The following is an 18,104-nucleotide window of genomic DNA, read 5'->3' as shown; positions in this document are numbered from 1 at the left end:
CCTCATTTCTGCAGGATTCGGGCCCTGAGGTCAGTCAAAATCCCAGGAGATGTCCACCCAATTGATGTGTAGAAGTTGTGTAGAAACTCAGTCACAGAGGTGGGCGGGCTTGTCGCCTCTCAGGGTCCGATGTGAAGTTTGTGAAGGTTCAGGAAAATCAAAGGGTGCAGAGCCAAAAAAGTGCGGGGGTGGGGGGGGGAGATACTGCTTGGAGACCAGCTGGGGGTGGGGCTATAAGGGGGGCCCAATGCCAGCTGCAGCCTCCCTTCAATTCCAGTCCAAAAAAGGAAGTGATATTGGGTAACTCTAGGAATCACCGGAAAGTTTATGGTAAAACCATAGAGTTTCCAGCAATTCCTAGAGCAGCCCTGCTCCACTTCTGGTTTGTTTGTTTGCTTACGGAATACTACAACTGCCATTGTCCTTCTAAAAACTTCCCCAGCCATCACTCAGAGGGGCAATGAGTAAAAGGATTCCCTGCCCAGGGGAAGGGGAGGAAAATTGAACTTTCCTTCTCTCTCCTCCGCAGCACCAGGTGCTTTTTAAGGTGAGCCCATCTGATTAAGTCTGACCACACGTCTGTGTTAAGAATAGGACGTTTGGGAGGGCTTTTCCTTCACCGGGTCGCCATAAATGAGAAGTGATTTGACAGGTTAAAGTCAAATATGGATTACCCCCCAAATACTCAGCTGAAGCTCTTGTGCTTTGGCCATTCGATAAGAAGACCAGAGTCCCTGGAAAAGTCCATAACATTAGGGAAAGGGGGAGGCAGTGGGAAAAGAAGAAGAAGAAGAAGAAGAAGAAGAAGAAGAAGAAGAAGAAGAAGAAGAAGAAGAAGAAGAAGAAGAAGAAGAGTTGGTTCTTATATGCCGCTTTTCCCTACCCGAAGGAATCTCAAAGTGGCTTACATTCACTTTCCCTTTCCTCTCCCCACAACAGACACCCTGTGAGGGAGGTGAGGCTGAGAGAGCCCAGATATTCCTGCTCAGTCAGAACAGTTTTATCAATACTGTGACTAGCCCAAGGTCACCCAGCTGGCTGCATGTGGGGGAGTGCAGAATCGAACCGGCGAGCCAGATTACAACGGGTTACCCAGCTGGCTGCAGGTGGAGGAGGAGGGGTGGGGAGTCGAGCCCAGTTCACCAGATTAGAAGCCACCCGACGTGCTCTTAACTACTACACCAAGCTGGCTCTCGATATGAGATTCAGTGGATTTGGTGGGGGAGACCTCAGCAAGGCTGTTGAGGATATGAAGTTTGGGCGAACGCAAGTTCACAAGGTCACCATGAGTCTGAAAGGTTTTCACACACACAAACACACAAACACACGTTTGTTGCGTTGGACAACTTCCATCCTGGCCAATGGGAGGCAGCGGGGAATGCGCAGGTCAGCCACCAGGGGGCACTGCAGGGCCTCCAAATCCAAGCTCTTCCAGGCAGGGAACTCATCCTGGGGTCTCCCCCAACAGAGTTCTTGCAAACTACATTTCCCAGGAGTCACCGGGGGAAGCAGAGACAGGCACGCCCCAATGGTTAAGTGTGATCTCTTCCAGCATTCTTTGGATAATGGAAAAGTTGGACGCAAGCCTGAGATAGGGAGGATTTGGCCTCAGACGGCCCTGCGGAGCAGCCAAGCCTCTGGGAGGGATGTGGAGGGTCTCCCAAAATTGCAGCTTTCTCCAGTCTGCAGAGATCAGTTTCCCCTGGGGAAAAGGGCTGCCTGGGAGGGGGGACTCTTTTGCACTGCACCCAACTGAGGTCCTTGTCCTCAAGATCCATCCCCAAATCCCCGGGAATTCCTCAACCAGGAGCGGGTAATCTTACCCACCCCACATCCCCGTAGGGATGCCAGCCTCTAGGTGGGACCTGGAGATCCCCTGGAATTCCAGCTCCTCTCCAGACTGCAGAGATCAGATCCCCTGGAGGAAAGGGCTGCTTGGGAGGGGGGCTGAGGGATGCCAGCCTCCAGGTGGGGCCTGGGGATCCCCTGGAATTCCAGCTCCTCTCCAGACTGCAGAGATCAGTTCCCCTGGAGAAAAGGGCTGCTTGGGAGGGGGGCTGAGGGATGCCAGCCTCCAGGTGGGGCCTGGGGATCCCCTGGAATTCCAGCTCCTCTCCAGACTGCAGAGATCAGTTCCCCTGGAGAAGAGGGCTGCTTGGGAGGGGGGCTGAGGGATGCCAGCCTCCAGGTGGGGCCTGGGGATCCCCTGGAATTCCAGCTCCTCTCCAGACTGCAGAGATCAGTTCCCCTGGAGAAGAGGGCTGCTTGGGAGGGGGGCTGAGGGATGCCAGCCTCCAGGTGGGGCCTGGGGATCCCCTGGAATTCCAGCTCCTCTCCAGACTGCAGAGATCAGTTCCCCTGGAGGAAAGGGCTGCTTGGGAGGGGGGACACAGGGATGCCATCCTCCAGGTGGGACCTGGAGATCCCCTGGAATTCCAGCTCCTCTCCAGACTGCAGAGATCAGATCCCCAGGAGGAAAGGGCTGCTTGGGAGGGGGGCTGAGGGATGCCAGCCTCCAGGTGGGGCCTGGGGATCCCCTGGAATTCCAGCTCCTCTCCAGACTGCAGAGATCAGTTCCCCTGGAGAAGAGGGCTGCTTGGGAGGGGGGCTGAGGGATGCCAGCCTCCAGGTGGGGCCTGGGGATCCCCTGGAATGACAGCTCCTCTCCAGACTGCAGAGATCAGTTCCCCTGGAGGAAAGGGCTGCTTGGGAGGGGGGACACAGGGATGCCATCCTCCAGGTGGGACCTGGAGATCCCCTGGAATTCCAGCTCCTCTCCAGACTGCAGAGATCAGATCCCCTGGAGGAAAGGGCTGCTTGGGAGGGGGGCTGAGGGATGCCAGCCTCCAGGTGGGGCCTGGGGATCCCCTGGAATTCCAGCTCCTCTCCAGACTGCAGAGATCAGTTCCCCTGGAGAAAAGGGCTGCTTGGGAGGGGGGCTGAGGGATGCCAGCCTCCAGGTGGGGCCTGGGGATCCCCTGGAATTCCAGCTCCTCTCCAGACTGCAGAGATCAGTTCCCCTGGAGAAGAGGGCTGCTTGGGAGGGGGGCTGAGGGATGCCAGCCTCCAGGTGGGGCCTGGGGATCCCCTGGAATTCCAGCTCCTCTCCAGACTGCAGAGATCAGTTCCCCTGGAGAAGAGGGCTGCTTGGGAGGGGGGCTGAGGGATGCCAGCCTCCAGGTGGGGCCTGGGGATCCCCTGGAATTCCAGCTCCTCTCCAGACTGCAGAGATCAGATCCCCTGGAGAGAACGGCTACTTGGGAGGGTGGACACTGTGGAATTGCACCCACCAAGGTCCCTGCACTCTCCAGGCTCCACCGCCCAAATCTCCAGGAATCTCCCAACCTGGAGCTGGCAACCCAAGCCCCTCAGTCCCCTCCAGCAGGCAGGGAGGGATCCAGCAACTGTGGGCAGTGCTCAGCAAAGCCCAAGGGAGCATCATGCCTTGTTTTGCTAAAGCCAGCATGTGCGAGAGAGGCAAGGTGAGGATAGCAGAAATAGGATCTCTCTCTCTCCCTCTCTCTCTCTCTCTCTCTCTGAAGCAACCTGGAGAGCTGATTTCTGTAAGGTTGCCAACTACGGATGCTGGCATCCAGGGAGGGCCTGGGGATCCCCCAGAAATATATAGAATCATAGAATCATAGAGTTGGAAGGGGCCATAGAGGCCATCTAGTCCAGCCCCCTGCTCAATGCAGGATCAGCCCTAAGCATCCTCAAGCATCCAGGAAAAGTGTGTATCCAACCTTTGCTTGAAGACTGCCAGTGAGGGGGAGCTCACCGCCTCCTTAGGCAGCCTATTCCACTGCTGAACTACTCTGACTGTGAAAAACTTTTTCCTGATATCTAGCCTACATCGTTGTACTTGTAGTTTAAACCCATTACTGCGTGTCCTCTCCTCTGCAGCCAACAGAAACAGCATCCTGCCCTCCTCCAAGTGACAACCTTTAAAATGCTTAAAGAGGGCTATCATGTCCCCTCTCAACCTCCTTTTCTCCAGGCTGAACATTCCCAAGTCCCTCAACCTATCTTCATAGGGCTTGGTCCCTCGGCCCCAGATCATCCTCGTCGCTCTCCTCTGTACCCTTTCAATTTTATCTACGTCCTTCTTGAAGTGAGGCCTCCAGAACTGCACACAGGACTCCGGGTGTGGTCAATGAGACATCTCAGGCCCAAAGGGAAGCATAAGTCTTGGTACAACACATTGAACGGTGCAGGAAGGCCCACATCTCTCCAGGCTGCAGAGATCAGATCCCCTGGGGGAAAAGGGCTGCTTCGGGGGGGTGGGGGGCTCTCTGGCCTGGGGAGAACAGGGATCCAAATCCAGAAAAGTCACACTCCAAAGCAGCTCTTTCCTTCAGGGGAACCGATCTCTGCAGTCTGGAGGTGAGCTGGAATTCCGGGGGATCTCCAGGTCCCGCCTGGAGGCTGGCACCCGTAACTGGTGAGTTTGTGTCCAGGGGGGGAGCCGATTCTTCCTGCTGCTGTCGGGACGTGGAGCCAAAGAGCAGTCCTGCCCCCTTGGGGGCACGGTGCCAGGCCTGTGAGTTGCATGGCCCAGCCCTTGGGAGGAAAAGCAGGAGGGGGCATGGAAAGAACAGTTTGCCCCCAGGAAGCGGGGCCCGGGGCTGGCGGAGTCTGACAACACAGCCCTGCCTCGGTGGGCCTTTTTGCAGTGTTCAATGTGTTGCACCAAGACTTAAGCTTTCCTTTGGGCCTGTCCTGAGACATCTCGAAGAAGAAGAAGAAGGAGAAGGAGAAGGAGAAGGAGAAGGAGAAGAAGAAGAAGAAGAAGAAGAAGAGTTGGTTCTTATATGTCGCTTTTCTCTACCCAAAGGACTCTCAAAGCAGCTTACAGTCACCTTCCCTTTCCTCTCCCCACAACAGACACCCTGTGAGGGAAGCTAAAAGAGCCCTGATATTACTGGAAAAGGCGTGAGCTTTTGAGTGCGAGCGCTCTTCCTCCGTCTGGAGACGAGGTGCCAATTTCAGGGGATCTCCAGGTCCTACCTGGGGACTGGCATCCCTAGTCCACTGTGTCCCAAGGGGCCATCTCCCCCTGCCCTGCAGATCTGAAGTGGTTTCTTCCTCAGAGGGCTATACCAAGTACGAGGCCCGATTGCTTCATTCAGTCATGGAAACGCACACAGTGAGGGGAAGTGGTTCGGCTCATGAGGAAGGAAATGCCTACAGAGCAACTGTCTTTTTTTCCAGGGCCCGCCTGCTTCCTCTGCAGCAGAACATGCAAAACCACACAGCCACCAGAGCATATGCAAATCTTGCGTTCCCCTCCCCAGCCAAAGAAAACCACTGCATAGCAAGTATGCACGTATCACAAACACACCTCGGTCATGTACCGCTTAAGGGTCGGCTTGTTACGGTGGCTACAGTCAGGCCGGGAGTCCTGAATTCCAATCGTGACTCGGCCACAAAAGCTGCAGGGCAATATAAATTGAAAAAAATAAAGCCAATGCCGAAGGTGCAAAATCGGGTGTGAAAATATTTTCTGGCCCGTTTACATTTCCGGAAATTCCCTACGTATTTCTTCTTGCAGCCATTCTTGAGAAGCTCCTGGGCGAAACGCGTATGAAATTTTGGGGAATTTGACTTCAATAGGAAAATCAAACGGACTCCGGGGAATGGTAGACAGGAAGGCCTGGAGGATCATTGTCCATGGGGTCCCGATGGGTCGGACACGACTTCGCACCTAACAACAACAACAAAGGAAAATCAACATGGAAATTGCATTTGAGTGTAGACAGCAGGGACTGAATCGATCTGGGATTGGAATAAAAGAAGAAGAAGAGTTGGTTCTAGGCTGCTTTTCTCTACCCGAAGGAGTCTCAAAGCGGCCTACATTCGCCTTCCCTTTCCTCTCCCCACAACAGACACCCTGTGAGGTGGGTGAGGCTGAGAGAGCCCTGAGATTACTGAAGAAGAAGAAGAAGAAGAAGAAGAAGAAGAAGAAGAAGAGTTGGTTCTTATATGCCACTTTTCTCTACCTGAAGGAGTCTCAAAGTGGCTTACATTCGCCTTCCCTTTCCTTTCCCCACAACAGACACCCTGTGAGGTGGGTGAGGCTGAGAGAGCCCTGAGATTACTGAAGAAGAAGAAGAGTTGGTTGTTAGATGCCGCTTTTCTCTACCCGAAGGAGGCTCAAAGCGGCTTACATTCGCCTTCCCTTTCCTCTCTCCACAACGGACACCCTGTGAGGGAGAGGAGGCTGAGAGAGCCCTGAGATTATGGAAGAAGAAAAAGAGTTGGTTCTTATATGCTGCTTTTCTCTACCCGAAGGAGGCTCAAAGGGGCTTCCATTCGCCTTCCCTTTCCTCTCCCCACAACCGACACCCTATGGGGTGGGTGAGGCTGAGAGAGCCCTGCGATTACTGAAGAAGAAGAAGAGTTGGTTTTTATATGCCACTTTCCCCTACCCGAAGGAGGCTCAAAGCGGCTTACAGTCGCCTTCCCATTCCTCTCCCCACAACAGACACCCTGTGGGGTGGGTGAGGCTGAGAGAGCCCTGATATCACTGCCCAGTCAGAACAATTTTATCAGTGCCATGGTGAGCCCAAGGTCACCCAGCTGGCTGCATGGGGGGGAGCGCAGAATCGAACCTGGCTCGCCAGATTAGAAGTCCGCACTCCTAACCATGACACCCAACTGGCTCCGTGCAGACTCAGCCCTGGTCTCCCGGGAGGAACGGCCGGATGCCAACGCAAGAAATCAATCGCGCCAAACGAGCGTCACTGAACAAAATCCCGCACATCGAGTCCTCCCTCCGGTCTGAAAACCCTCCTTCCTGAGCAGGCCGGATGCCGCATGTTCCTCCCACGTCAACTGAGCCCCGAACGATCCGGCAGAACAAGCCGAGGCAGTTTCTCGCCGGGCCTGGTAGGTGGGCTACCCAGGAGCCTCCCTCTTTTACGCCAGCAACGGGATTAGCGGGCGAGACAGAATCGGAACGTCCTCATCGCAGCAGAGAGAGCACTCCTTTCTTCCCAAATCCGCCTGCCTGCCAACGCCCGGCCGGGGACAATGGCGCTGCCACACCTGGCAAAGCCCGCCCAAAATTCCTGCCAGCTCGAAGTGACTCCGTGCTTTCGAGGGCCGTTTTTGCGCAAGAGGTGATCGGCGGGGCGTTTCGCCCTGTCTCGGAAGGCGCTTTTCCGCTCTACGTGCTCATTGGGTTGGACATTGAGGGTCGGAGTCCAGGACATCGTGTTACGGAGTGCCCTGCTCAGGAAGAAAGCTAGATTGTTTTACACCCTGCTTTTCGCCACCCAAAGGAGCCTCAAAGCATCTGACCAACACCTTCCTCTTCCTCTTCCCACAACGGAATCCCTGGGAGGGAGGGAGCTCTAAAAGAACTGCTCTACGACAACAGCTCTACAAGAACGGTGACAAGCGCACGGTCATCCAGCAGGCTGCATACAGAGGAGCGGGGGATCCAATCTGGTACTGTGGATCAGAAGCCGCTACTCTTAACCGCTATACCAAACTGGCCCTTCTGATGAATCCTGGAGAGATCTATGGCTTAAGTGCCACTCAATGCTTAACATCCACTCAGGGTGGCTTTCCCACCCCTGAGGACCTCCTCCTCCAACTGGCTTGCCTGTCTGTCCAGCGGCCTGCCAATCGCCTTCTGTCCCCTATCTGGCCACCCCCTCCTCCTTCCACTTCCCACCGAGGCTCGGAGGCTGCAGATCCCTGCCATGTAAGAGCTGCCCCTGCCGGTGAGTTCCCTCACAGCTGCCTTCAGGCTTTCCACGTCCTGCAGGGAGGGGGAGGCTATGCGCAGAGTTCTTCCACCTCCACCCCCAAATCTAGTGCCCATTTTATTCCTGAATGCAACGGGGTTGGCCCCTATTACATTAATAAGCAGCCTAATCCCATCTATTCCCTCCCACCAGTCCAGACCCAGAACACAACCCCCCTGCCTAGATGGTTTGGCATATGAAAGACCTCTAGAGGGCTCTATCGGAGGGACCCAGGTCTTCCTTAGCTTGGCCTCAACCTTATTGAGGAAGACCCATTGATGGGGCCATGCAAGGCGATCATTAAGGGCAGGCTCCGATGGTCAGGATTCGATGACAAAGAGAAGGAATTCATAGAACAAAGAAGATCACAAGAGAAGCCATGTTGGGTCAGGCCAATAGCCCATCCAGTCTAACGCCCTGTGTCACTCAGTGGTCCACCAGTAGGTCCCAAACTCAAAAAGCCCCCCCCCACTGCAGTCCCCCCCCAAGCACCTAGAAGACAGAGCATCCCTGCCCCAGATATAAGAACATAAGAGAAGCCCTGTTGGGTCAAGCCAAAGGACCGTCCAGTCTAACGCTCTGTGTCACATGGTGGCCAAAGCCCAGGGGCCATCAGGAGGGCCAGAACTCCAGAAGCCCTCCCACCACAGCCCCCCAAGCACCAAGAAGACAGAACATCACTGTCTGAAATAGCATGTTCCATCAATCCATTGAAGGCCCTCTGCTCCAGATGTTTCTCCTATCCCCTCTTGAAGTAGCCTATGCTTGTAGCTTCCACCTCTCCCTGTGGCAGTGGAAAAAGCCCAACATTTGGATAAAACAAGTAACCTTATTGGGGGGGTCTGTCATTTGTGGTCCCCAGCAGTCTTTGGAGACCCCTTCTCTTACGCTATTCTGAACTGTTTAAAAGTCCTTCCGATTCTTCCTTATGCAATCGCATTTACGCTAGCTCAGCTGAACTCTTTCCCCTCAGCCATACTGGGCTGAATCTGCACAGAGCTTTTATTCCAATCCCAGATCAATTCAGTCCCTGCCATCTACACTGAATGCGATTTCCATTTTGATTTGGGGCGATTTAAATTTTTTCTCTGCAACAAGCACGATTGTTCCAGAGTGACCCTACCTTTCCCCCACGATAACCTGGAGTGGATATAACCCTCGATATTTGAAAAATCGCCATCAGTAAAGGTGCAGCTCTCTGCTTTTCCTGAACTAACTTGCTGCCTTGAGCCTCCAACACTGCAGAAAGGCCCTGATTGGCCAGGGCATCAGTTCAAAGGCTTCCTCGTTCCCAGGTTGCAAGCCTTCCCTTAAAGGGCAAGCCGTAATGTCTCCCAGCAGAAGCTCCAGAAGCCAAAGGAAGGAAGGAAGGAAGGAAGGAAGGAAGGAAGGAAGGAAGGAAGGAAGGAAGGAGGGAGGGAGGGAGGGAGGGAGGGAGGGAGGGAGAGAGAAAGAGAGAAAGAGAGAAAGAAAGAAAGAAAGAAAGAAAGAAAGAAAGAAAGAAAGAAAGAAAGAAAGAAAGAAAGAAAGAAAGAAAGAAAGAAAGAAAGAAAGAAAGAAAGAATGCTGTGCTTGGCTCCCCTCCCCACTCTGAGCTTCCCCAATCAAGTGCAGAACACTTTTCTGTTTCAATTGGAGGGGGGGATAGAGGAAGACCCGAGTTCAAATCAATCTGAATTCAGCAGGATCCACAACAGAATAAACAAAGTAAGTGCAGAATCAGCCCTGGAAGGCCAGTTAGCTGACATCACTTGTTCAGGTGGAGTTTGTAGATGCAGATTTGATCAGCTTGAGTCCTTGAAACATATTTCTTTTGGGAGCCTCGCGTGTCCCTGCGTACCTAGCCCAAATCATTAAGGATGGATGACAGGCAGAGATGGCAATCTTGACTGGCTGCGTGAACCACCCACACAATTGCAGTTCTGGAGATATTTATGCGTCTGTGCATTCCTGTCCGGTGCTGAAGAGCACATGCTTCCCTGCGGACGCATTCGCCCTCCTCGATGTAAATTGCAGACATGAAGGAACCAGAAAAAAGAAACCAGATGTGGACTTTGCCATTGAAGTTCAGGGCTCAGAAGACGTGTCTCATCCCTGAACGTTAAAAAATGGTGAAATGACTGCAAAGAGAAACATGGAATAGAAAAACGTAGAATTCTGGAATTTGACACCAAATTGGGAGGAGTAGCAAAGACATCAAAAGAGATAAAAGTTCAACGAGATCTGGACATGCTGGAAAAGTGGACAAATGAGAACAAGATGCAATTCAATGAGGAGAAGTGGAGAGTTCTACATGTGGGTCACATAAATGAGAAGCACGCAGACTGGATGGGAGATATACTTCTGGGTGGCAGAGTGTGCGAACACAATCTTGGACTGCAAGCTGAACATGAGCAGACAGTGTGATTGAGGTGGTCAAGAAGGCCAACGCAGTCTTGGGCTGTATCAACAGAGGCGGCACATCGAAAATCACAGGATGCCAACGTCCCACTGCATCTCCCACTGGTCAGACCCCACCTGGAGCCCTGTCTGAGGGGCCCAGTTCAGAAAGGACGGGGACAAAAATGGAGAGGGTGCAAAGGAGAGTAAAGAGAATGATCTTGGGTCTGGGGACCAAGTCCTGTGAGGAAAGGTTGAGGGGCTTGGGAATGTTCAGCCTGGAGAAGGGCAGGTGGAGAGGGGACAGGAGGGTTCTCTTGAAGGATTTGAAAGGCTGTCACTTGGAGGAGGGCTGTGCAGCAGAGGAAAGGACCCACAGTCATGGGTTTAAACTAGGTGTAGAAGGATATCAGCTAGATATCGGGTGGGTGGATGGACATTTTCACAGTCAGAGTAGTTCAGCAGTGGAAGGGGCTGCCTGAGGAGGTGGGGAGCTCCCCCTCACTGGCCGTCTTCAAGCAGCGGCTGGACAGATCCTTCTCCTGGATGCTGGAGGCTGATCCTGCACTGAGCAGGGGGTGGGACTAGATGGCCTGCATGGCCCCTTCCCACTCTAGGATTCTAGGAGTCTAGTTCAGCAGTGGAAGGGGCTGCCTAAGGAGGTGGGGAGCTCCCCCTCACTGGCTGTCTTCAAGCAGCGGCTGGACAGATCCTTCTCCTGGATGCTTGAGGCTGATCCTGCATTGAGCAGGGGGTGGGGCTAGATGGCCTGCATGGCCCCTTCCCACTCTAGGATTCTAGGAGTCTAGTTCAGCAGTGGAAGGGGCTGCCTAAGGAGGTGGGGAGCTCCCCCTCACTGGCTGTCTTCAAGCAGCGGCTGGACAGATCCTTCTCCTGGATGCTGGAGGCTGATCCTGCATTGAGCAGGGGGTGGGGCTAGATGGCCTGCATGGCCCCTTCCCACTCTAGGATTCTAGGAGTCTAGTTCAGCAGTGGAAGGGGCTGCCTAAGGAGGTGGGGAGCTCCCCCTCACTGGCTGTCTTCAAGCAGCGGCTGGACAGATCCTTCTCCTGGATGCTTGAGGCTGATCCTGCATTGAGCAGGGGGTGGGGCTAGATGGCCTGCATGGCCCCTTCCCACTCTAGGATTCTAGGAGTCTAGTTCAGCCGTGGAAGGGGCTGCCTAAGGAGGTGGGGAGCTCCCCCTCACTGGCTGTCTTCAAGCAGCGGCTGGACAGATCCTTCTCCTGGATGTTTGAGGCTGATCCTGCATTGAGCAGGGGGTGGGGCTAGATGGCCTGCATGGCCCCTTCCCACTCTAGGATTCTAGGAGTCTAGTTCAGCCGTGGAAGGGGCTGCCTAAGGAGGTGGGGAGCTCCCCCTCACTGGCTGTCTTCAAGCAGCGGCTGGACAGATCCTTCTCCTGGATGCTTGAGGCTGATCCTGCACTAAACAGGGGGTTGGACTAGATGGTCTCTAGGTTCCCATGATCTTGGCCTCTTGGCCCACAGGTGAAAAGGGGAAGTGACTCACAGGCGGAAATCCTGGAGTCCCTGCAGCGAGCCTCTTCCGCATCAGCTGTTGGTTTTCCGCCGTGCCTATTGCTACGGAGATACCTTAAACAGAGATACTCGATATAGATCTACAGACGTGCGGAAGAGAACGCAGCCGACCGGGAAATCAAAGAAAACGCAGCCGCTCCTCTTGTTGGGTTTACGATCCGTAAGCGGCTCTCTGCCCTGAGAACTGAAATAAATTTCCCTCCCTGGAAAGCTTCCAGGGGCGGTGAAAGCACAAGATCTGGCAAATCGCCTAATCCCAGGAGAGATACAAAACGGGTTCCGTACGTTCACTCCATGAAATTTTGATGCGTCAGAAAGAATAAATCATTAAAGATCCCATGAAAAGCCCTTTCTTTGTTTTTGAGGAGGGGTGGTGAGAACAGAAGCCGTACGTTAAATCCGTGGGTATCTTTCAGCTCTTTATTAGTGATCTCAGCTCCTGGGACACTTAACTGATAACTGATATAGGCAATCCTAAACAGAAGAACGGTCCAGGGTTGCAGGCGATTGGATGCCAGATTGGTTTAGAGCAGGCTTCCTCAAACAAGGTTCTGTGAAACCCTGGGGTTTTTTTATGGCCCCAGGAGGCTTTCCCAAATGAGTGGGAGAACTAATTTTGTATAATTTTTTTATAATTGGTTAAACCAGTGATTCTCCACCTTCCTAATGCCAAGACCCTTTAATCCAGTTCCTCATGTTGTGGTGACCCCCCAGCCATAAAATTAGGGAAGGGTTCTTTCGCAGAAATTAAACCGAAACTGGCCAATGGCACGAAGATCCATTGTTCATGATTGTATATGAATTGGTTTTCTTCCAGGGTTTCTCAGTTCAGCTCTGCCTCTTGTCCCACCATGCCGACCTCGCTCTTTTCCGCTGCTCCAGACAAACAAACGCTCTCTCTCGATCTACCCCGCAAGGCTGTTGTGTAGATGGGGCCCCTGCCCCGGCCAAGCTGCTTGCCCTGCCACAACCCCTGTGAAAGGGTTCCTGACCCCCAGGTTGAGAACCACTGAGTTAAATATTTATTGGGTGATATGACCGTATATGGTCATGTTGACCCGCCCTCCCCTCCCCAAATGGCCAATGATGGGCCTGGAGGGGGAGGGAAGGGGAGGGGCCCCAGGTGGGCGTGTCTACAGCTCTGCTTCCCAACCATGTTCTGCATGATGGCGCCACTTCTGGGGTTTCCCGAAACCTGAAGAATGTTTCAAGGGTTTCTCAAAAGTTGCAGAATCCACCACCTCCCGAGGAATCCTTTGCAGTGCAAAGTTCTAAACCAAAAGGGCAGAGAAGCCAGGGCGAGACTGTGAGATTGGCCTTCGTAGGGAAGGGGCTGCGGCTCAATGGCAGGGCGTCTGCTTGACACGCAGAAGGTCCCCAGGTTCAATCCCCGGCAGCTCCAGTTATAAAGGACCAGACAGCTAACCAAGTGAAAAGCCTTTAATGCAGCGGCAGTCAACCTGTGGTCCTCCAGATGTTCATGGACTACAATCCCCATGAGCCCCTGCCAGCGTTTGCTGGCAGGGGCTCATGGGAATTGTAGTCCATGGACATCTGGAGGACCACAGGTTGACTACCCCTGCTCTAACGGAGACCCTGAGTAGCTGCTGCCAGTCTGAGTCGACAATACCGACAGTGAACGGCCGTTGGTCTGACTCAACAGGCAGCCTCATGTGTCCACTAGAGAATCTTAGAAGGGGGGGATTAGGACAGTGAGGGGGTTTCCAAGGTACTCCCCAGTCCCACGCAATTCCCTGCAGATTTTCACTTCTTCCAGTAACTAGCACAAAAGATTTAATTCCCATAACTAAGGCACTACGATGCAAATACAGATGCAGAGGTAGGGAGGGGATATATGCTACACTCCTCAGGGATGGAAGAACTCGCTCTGAAATTAGGGGGTGGGGGGAAATAGCGCCAAAACGGCCTGCTGAGGATTTCATACACGCATTGTCCTCTGAGAGCCAAAAGAAAAATTTTGGTTGAAAAATCTTCTGGAGATCTCCAGGCCTCACCTGGAGGATGGCGGCCAGCTATGTAGGACTTCAGAGAGGCACGACCTCCTGGGCTGTTTACCAGCTTGATCAGCACTGAGTCATAAAAACATAGAGCTGGAAGGGACCTCCAGGGCCATCTAGTCCAACCCCCTGCACTATGCAGGACGCTCACAAATTTCTTGCTCATCCACTGTCACCTGCCACCCCCTCGAGCCTTCCCAGAATCAGCCTCTGTCAGATGGCCATCTAGCCTCTGTTTAAAAATCTCCAAAGATAGAGAACCCACCACCTCCCGAGGAAGCCTGTTCCACTGAGGAACCGCTCTGACTGTCAGGAACTTCTTCCGGAGGTTTAGACGGAATTTAGAATCATAGAATCCTAGAGTTGGAAGGGACCTCCTGGGTCATCTAGTCCAACCCCCTGCACTATGCAGGACACTCACAACACTCACTGTGAACTGGTGCCCTTGCAAAGAGGCTCCAGCTTTTGAAATGACTTTTACGTGTATCCCAGGGGCTATCAGGAGGTCCACCTTCAGGGCCAGAAGCCCTCCTGCTTTTGCCCCCCCCCCCAAGCACCAAGACAGAGCACCCCTGCCACAGACAGAGAGTTCCTTCGATATCCTGTGGCTAAGAGCCACACATAGCCCCTTGCTCCCTGTATTTCCCCAATCCACTCTTGAAGCTGCCTGTTCTTGTAGCCGCCACCAGTTCTTGCAGCAGGGAATTCCACGACAAGGGTGTAGTCTGCAGGGGGCTTTTTACCCACTCCCAGTTCGAATGAAGCCCTCCCATCTACACTGAATTCGATTTCCATTTTGATATTGGGCGCTTTAAATTTTCCTTCTGCAACATGCATGATTGATCCGGAGTGACCCTACCTTTCCCCCGCGATATCCAGAAGTGAATATAAGCCTCGATATTTGAAAAAATTGCCGTCAGTAAGTGTGCAGATTTCTGCTTTTCGCGAATTAACTCCCTTGTCTCACAGCAAAGCAGTCTTCCATGATTGGCCAGGGCATCAGTTCAAAGACTTCCTGGTTCCCAGTTGGAAGGCTTGTTTTAAAGGGGCTGCGCTCCAGAAACCCTAACTTTTTTCAGGAGAGATTTTCTTCTTGGCTTTATTCCCCCTCCTCTGCTGTCTCCAATCCTCCCCCCCCCCAGTTCAAGAAAAATAAAAAGAAAGATCCTCTTGCTGCACTTGGCTCCCCTCCCCACTCTGAGCTTCCCCTGTCAAGTGCAGAACACTTTCTGTTTCAATTGAGGGAGAGGGAGGGATAGAGAAAGACCCGAATTCCAATCAATCTGAATCCAACAGGATCCACAATGGAAAAAACACCGTAAGTGCAGAATCAGCCAAGGAAAACAATGCCTTTTTCAGCCCGACCCCCACGCCTTTCCCCCATGGCTCAAAAAACAGGGGCAGGAAAAAATGAGAAGTCAGCCAGGATCTGCATACAATAGCTGTACTTTTAAAACGTTGCCTCCCGGTGCTATCAGCTGGGCAAAGATAGCAGAAAAGCCAAAAACCAGCCAAGGGTCATGAGATCCCAACACAAAGGAGAGCATGATCTTCTCAGGGCTGGAAAAAGAAACAGTGAAATGTCCGGGAGGGGGGAAAAGCAAGCACCCTTGGCACAAAGAGGGTTGCGTCTACCCCAGATCGGCATTCGAGGTTTCTTCCACACCCAAGAGAGAATTCCCAATCCGATCCAAGAAATGTGTCGATACTCAGGGAGGAGGAGACGCGTATAATTAGCTATTAGCATCCTGCACCCCGAGATCCAGCTGTCATTATTGGAATTTACATGTGACATGAGAACCCCACACTGCTTGCTAACTAGGGCTTCCCCAACATGGAGCCTGCGGGTACCACTGCATGCTCCAGCCCTGTTCCTGGCCCATGCCAAATATTTTTTTTAAATAAGGGGGGAAGGGAGGGCTTTTCTCAGAAGAAAAATAGCTGGTTTTTTTGTACCCCACTTTTTACAACCCGAGGGAGTCTCAGAGCGGCTTCCAATCACCTTCCCCACAATAGATACCCTGTCAGGCCGGTGGGGCTGAGAAAGCTCTGAGAGAACTGTGACTAGCCCAAGGTCACCCAACTGGCCTCGGGTGTCCCAAAGTGACTCTGCGAGACACGTGAAAGCTCTGAGAGAACTGTGACCAGGCCAAGGTCACCCAACTGGCCTTGGGTGTCCCAAAGTGACTCTGTGAGACACGTGAAAGCTCTGAGAGAACTGTGACCAGGCCAAGGTCACCCAACTGGCCTCGGGTGTCCCAAAGTGACTCTGTGAGACACGTGAAAGCTCTGAGAGAACTGTGACCAGGCCAAGGTCACCCAGCTGGCCTCGGGTGTCCCAAAGTGACTCTGTGAGACACGTGAAAGCTCTGAGAGAACTGTGACCAGGCCAAGGTCACCCAGCTGGCCTCGGGTGTCCCAAAGTGACTCTGTGAGACACGTGAAAGCTCTGAGAGAACTGTGACCAGGCCAAGGTCACCCAGCTGGCCTCGGGTGTCCCAAAGCAGCTTTCAATCACCGTTCTTCCCACAAAGTGACTCTGTGAGACACGTGAGACTGAGAAAGCTCTGAGAGAACTGTGACCAGGCCAAGGTCACCTAGCTGGCCTCGGGTGTCCCAGAGTGGCTTACAATCACCTGTCTTCCCACAACAGTGACCCTGTGAGATAGGTGAGGCTGAGAGTTCTGAGAGAACTGAGACTGGCCCAAGGTCACCCAGCTGGCCTTACATGTCCCAAAGGGGTCACAACCATCTACCCTTATTCTCCCCACAATGGATGCCCTGCGAAGTTGGTGTGGCTGAGAGAGCTCTGAGAGAAATGTGACTAGCCCAAGGTCACCCAGCTGGCTGCATGTGAAGTAAGAGTGGGGAATCACCGGGACTGGGCAGAATTCAGGGCAGGGAAGGACCTCAGCAAAGTATAAGGTTAGGGAGTCCCCCCTCCGAAGTGGCCCTTTTCTCCAGGGGAGCTAGAGTTGAGCTAAAACTCCAGGGATCCCCAGGTCCCAACTGGGGGTTGGCATCCCGAAGCATTATCTGTTGTGTATGTTGACCTGCCAGGGACTGGAGCTTGAGATCTGAGGCCGGATTGTAACCCTGCAATTCTAATTGGCTTACACGGGCCGGATCCAGCCAGCTTAAAAATGAAACTGACCAACGGCGTGCCCCAGCAGGATGTTGTACGTCTGGGTGTTTTCGGGGAGGGCTGTGTGTCCCACTTTGGTGTGAGCTCAGTTGTACCTTAGAGCTGGGGTCAACGAAGAGCTGGAATGAAATCTCAGCGTCCGTGACTTTGAACCCGTGGATTTAACCCTAGGTTTTTTTCTCAGGCATCTTAGATGGCAGCTGTTCTTTAGGCCTGTACTTGCCTATGTGGCATTTGTACAATAGGGAGTCAGTGTGGTTTAGTTGTTGGAAGATCCAGGAGTCCCGGGTTCGAATTTCCCCTCTGCCATCTAACGTGGCTGGGGGTCTTCCCTCTCTCTCTCTCTCTCTCTCTCTCTAAAGATGAATGGGACACGAATGGCACCGCTCGCAAATTTTAAAAAGGACAATCCAGGTGTGGCTCCTGAAAGGGGGAATGGGGGAAGGCAGGCACAATTCCCACAGCCCCCCCAAACCGAGGACCCAAGTCCATGTGGCCCTCTGAGCCGCCATCCTTTTTGGTCATCCCACCTGGTTAGCTTGTGCCGTCCCTTCATCTGGACCTGCCTTCCACCCGCTTGGTGCACTGTAATCCGGTGAGCTGGGTTTGATTCCCCACTCCTCCTCCACGGGCAGCCAGCTGGGTGAGCTTGGGCCCGTTCCAGTTCTCTGGGAGCTGTTCTCCCAGAACAGTTCTCTCAGAGCTCTCTCGGCCCCACTGACCTCACAGGGTAATTGCTGTAGGGAGAGGAAGGGGTTGGCAAGCTGCTTTGGGACACCACTGAGTAATAAAAAGTGGGGGTACAAAAATCTGGCTCTTCTCTTCCTCCCCAGCCAGCCAACTAGGTGAGCTTGGGCCAATCTCAGTTCTCTGGGATCTGTTCTCCCAGAACAGTTCTCTCAGAGCTCTCCGAACCCCACCAACCTCACGGGGTATCTGTTGTGGGGATAGGAAGGGGTTTGCAAGTCACTTTGGGACAACATTGAGTAATAAAAAGCAGGGGCACAAAAATTTGACTCTTCTCCTCCCCAGGCAGCCAGCTGAGTGATCTTGGGCCAAGTCTCAGTTCTCTGAGAGCTGTTCTCCCACAGCACTTCTCTCAGAGCTCTCTCGGCCCGACCTACCTCACAGGACGGGAGAGAAGGAGGGAAAGGGGTTTGCAAGCTGCTTACAACACTCCTGCGAGATAGGCCAGCGCTATCATTTCCCTGGCGCAGGTGGGAAGGGAGCCGAAACGCACTAACTCA

General features: G+C 53.3%; 1 protein-coding gene across 1 annotated transcript in view; it reads left to right on the top strand.

Annotated features, from left to right (window-relative positions):
* LOC143839502 (uncharacterized) overlaps window positions 1-18,104 on the top strand; it is a 266,540-nt gene that overhangs the window by 25,900 nt on the left and 222,536 nt on the right. The window lies entirely within an intron of this gene.

The sequence above is a fragment of the Paroedura picta genome, chromosome 1 (genome assembly GCF_049243985.1).
Source record: "Paroedura picta isolate Pp20150507F chromosome 1, Ppicta_v3.0, whole genome shotgun sequence".
Classification (NCBI taxonomy): Eukaryota; Metazoa; Chordata; class Lepidosauria; order Squamata; family Gekkonidae; genus Paroedura; species Paroedura picta.
This window is presented reverse-complemented; position numbering and strand designations above follow the sequence as displayed.